Source organism: Silene latifolia, chromosome 7, assembly GCF_048544455.1.
Source record: "Silene latifolia isolate original U9 population chromosome 7, ASM4854445v1, whole genome shotgun sequence".
Lineage (NCBI taxonomy): Eukaryota > Viridiplantae > Streptophyta > Magnoliopsida > Caryophyllales > Caryophyllaceae > Silene > Silene latifolia.
This window is the reverse complement of record NC_133532.1, coordinates 55,239-59,069: the sequence shown is the minus strand read 5'-3', so window position 1 is coordinate 59,069 and position 3,831 is coordinate 55,239. Positions and strand designations below refer to the sequence as shown.

The 3,831-nt window shown below is 32.0% G+C and overlaps 1 long non-coding RNA gene across 1 annotated transcript; it reads right to left on the bottom strand.

Moving 5' to 3' along the window:
• Positions 1–454: 454 nt before the first annotated feature.
• Positions 455–3,572, bottom strand: LOC141590808 (uncharacterized). Its single transcript, XR_012520495.1, has 3 exons — positions 3,418–3,572; positions 3,286–3,337; positions 455–962 (listed from the first exon to the last, which is right to left on the bottom strand). It is a non-coding gene; the product is annotated as an uncharacterized LOC141590808 (long non-coding RNA).
• Positions 3,573–3,831: the final 259 nt, after the last annotated feature.

Here is a 3,831-nt window from a genome sequence, read left to right as displayed (position 1 = left end):
AACACTCAGATTAAAGCTCTAAGCAATGACCTATGATCTCACAAGCTCACTACTCCTTCATTAATTAAAGATTAGATAGGTAACCCCAAAATGATATTATTAACCATACTCAGCTTGGTTCTAGGTTAGACACTAGGTATCCATTAAATATTAAGGTTTCTAACATGCTATCGGTTTAACCCATCATGATACACTGATACAGTAATAAAAGTTCCAACCACTGCTAGCATCCAAAATGTGTGATTTACCTATACTTCAAGGCCAACATTAAAGCAAAAATCTTTACTCCATAAACCATGGATCACCACTCAGTTAATCTTGAAGGAATAAAAGCTCTTACAAGATTAGGCATTAAAGATAAAACTTACTATACTCAACCATAAGTAACAAGACTTTACTAAACCTCAAACACACTTAACTTCCATCAAAGCTCACTAAGGGAGAGTCAGTCAAACCAGTGAATCTCAATAGAATAGATACGAAGGTGGAGGAATCACAAACAAGGATTAATTCATCAGAATAGGAGTTTAAAATTTATAATAAGGACATAGGAAGTAGCTAAGACTGAAAAAGTAAAGAAAGAAGAACGATGATCATAGACTAACAAGGTCTGAGACCAGAGAAGGAATTTTCAAGGCTCTAGAGTTGCAAGAGGGCTCACTAGGCCGCTCCATCTTCTTGTAGAGAAATAAACACACGAGTCTTGGATCGCTTCATCTAACGGATCCACAATGTAATCATCTCTTGGTCTACTGCACCATCGTGAAACTTGAGTCTACTCTTGGCCAACTGGTCTGCAGCTTGAGCAAGATTGAATCTGGGCTGGAACTACCATTGTCCCTTCCTTGTGGCATCAAGTTCTCCACGCGGTCAGCTAGGTTCTGGAGCGAGTTCAATATCACCATAATGATCGCGTTCTGGTCCGGGAAAACACCACGTCCATGTCCACCTTCGTTCATCTTCTTCATCGGAAAAATAAAACATAGATTCAATGCTAGTCATTGATTTTGCAGGAACACATAGACTAACATCCAAGTCCTTATGGTTTCTACCCATCTCTCACTAAATCATTTATTTAGTCAAATCATTTATTTGGCATATTCCTAAAGATCAATGTGTGAGCGTCGGGAGCAGTGATGCTCTGATACCAACTGTAATCCCCTATAAAATCTAGTGCAAAATAGTGGCGGAAACACTGTCGAATGAGATTAAATACACAAAGATAAAAGTTCTAACTGTTATAAATTGAGAATGTATAAAATTCTCAAGGATAAAATAAAAACAAACGGTCAAGTCTAAACAATTGCCACTTTTTTAAAAAGGGCGAAAATAAAATTTCTCAAAGTGTTCAAACTAAAAACCATAAAAGAAAGCAAAAAAACAGAGTAGGATCTGCAAACTACTCTCTAGCTCACACAGAAATCCCCAGTAAAGCTAACACCTGTCATGTTATAAACATAACAACCACAATCAGTGGGGAGTAACTCGACATCCTCTCAGCCATATCACATGATATAAATGTTACAGCAGCAATAATATATCAAAAATAGATTGAAATATCAAAACATATTTAACGAAAATAAATTACCAAACTCACGCTTAAGATAGCAACATGCTTAAAAGCAAAATTCCTCAAATGACAGAATGGAAATAATTTAGTTCAGGCTAGATTTTCACTTTAGCTATTCTCCTTGATACGGCAACACCTTACACTAGTTTCGGGAACCCAGTGTCACGCAAAGGTGACCAACTCCAAGTCCACTCACTAGACAACAAACGATAACATGACTCGTCTTACCACGCAGTGCGTAGTCCCAGTCTAAGAACATGTACATGACTCTACGACAATCTGTACCTCCCACAAGGGTACCCAATCATATAGCTGTATAAGAACCCGTATGCCTTAGTTCATTATTCTTTGCCCTTACTTTAATTATTCCAAACTTAAAAAATATCCCAAGGATAGTATATTATTCGTTGTATATCATTCAAATATTCGTAAGTGAACCACACTTTTATTTCTTCAAAACAGAAAACTTAAACTTTACTTCCAAAAGTATAAAATTAATTCAAGAACTTTAAAATAGATAAGTCACTGTAATTAAAACTTAAAACTATCAAATGATTTAAAATACTTTAGTAAATGATATATTATTTAGGCCTTAATGAGACGGAGTTCTAAAACAGTTTCTAAAACAGAACAGCCGCACCGTAAAATTCATAATTAAATACAGAAAAATCAAAATGATGCAAGGCTAATTCTATGGTTTTTTGTAGCTCTTGGCTACAACTTTAATTTAAAACCAACTTCATAAGACAAATTTAATAGGGGTCTAAAAATTCATTACTAAAAACTGTCAGAAAACGTCACCAATAATGTTTCACTTCATAAAACGACTTTAATAAACCATTTAAAGGCAAAGTAAAATTCTTAACAAAACTAGACATTATAATGTTTCTGTGAGAAAAATATTAGACACTGTATCAAAAGGGAAATATATTTTATGAACTAATCTTTAAGCAAAAGGCAGAACTGCAGTTTAAAGACGAGCTGTTCACAAATAATTTATTCTGAACAAACCGTTCATCGTAAATTAATAAACCTTTTTGTGCAGACTCTATATTTGAAACTAATATGAGTCTCTTTTCAAAATTTTTGTAGATTCAAAATAAAAACAGCCGAAATTAATTTTACAAACAGACTGACAGATTTGACAGATTTAACAATGGTTTTTACCAAAACTTTTAAAATGCATATTAAATCGAAATTAAGGTTTCAAGACTTAAAATTTTATACACAGCCTTATACTCCATATCTATGCCACATACTAAATTTTAGTGAATTGATAATTTAATTTAGTATTTTTAACCTATTTAAAACCGAACTGAATTCCCATAATCGCAAATACCGCATCAATACTTTAGATTACGAAATAATTACTAAAATTCCAAAAAAATTACCACGAAAATTCATGATATCTTAAAATCTATTATTCATACCAGAAAAATAACTTACACCACATGGAAACATAAAAACGAATTTATAATATCTTTATATCACAATAATCGATTTGATCATAAAACTTGTAAATCAACCAAAATAAATTCCCTATTGACAAAATAAAATTATACATAGTCAAAATAAATTATGGGTATCAAGAGATCATAAATTAAAGGTTTCAAAAATTATATGCATGAATAAATCATCATAAAACATTAAAAATCCAATAATACATACAACTACAACAATTAAATCGATGTAATACCGAGTAACGTCGAAGTTACCTTGTTCCGGATTCGAAACAATAAAATGCTTTCCCAATGGATATCTACAAGCCTACAAAAACATAATAATCATATGATTAAATCACATGACATATTAAACGAGATTAAGGATTTAGAAAGTAATAAATTTACCCATGGAATAAGATGAATAGAGATTGACTTAAGCAACAAATGATGAAGAAATGATGATGGTTTGTGTGTGGTTTTCACGGCTCAAAGGGTAGAGGGCTAGAGCTTGTTTTTCTCCTTATTTTTTTTGTGAATAGAATAAGGAATGAATATAGTACAATTTAGGAGAGTTTAAAAGTGAGTAAAATAAGAAAATGTACACAAAAATCTCCTTAATATCCTCTACAACAACCAGTCACAGTAACAACCAAAAATATCTTCCAAACTTTTAATAGTAAAAAGATTAAAAGTGAGATAATAATATTTGCCTTAAAACTTAAGATAAAAAAAAAGAATACAACAAGCTTATTAAGTAATTCGTTTAAAATCCAAATAATTGGTCCATAAATTAACTGGGAGCCAAAATGATCGTAAAAT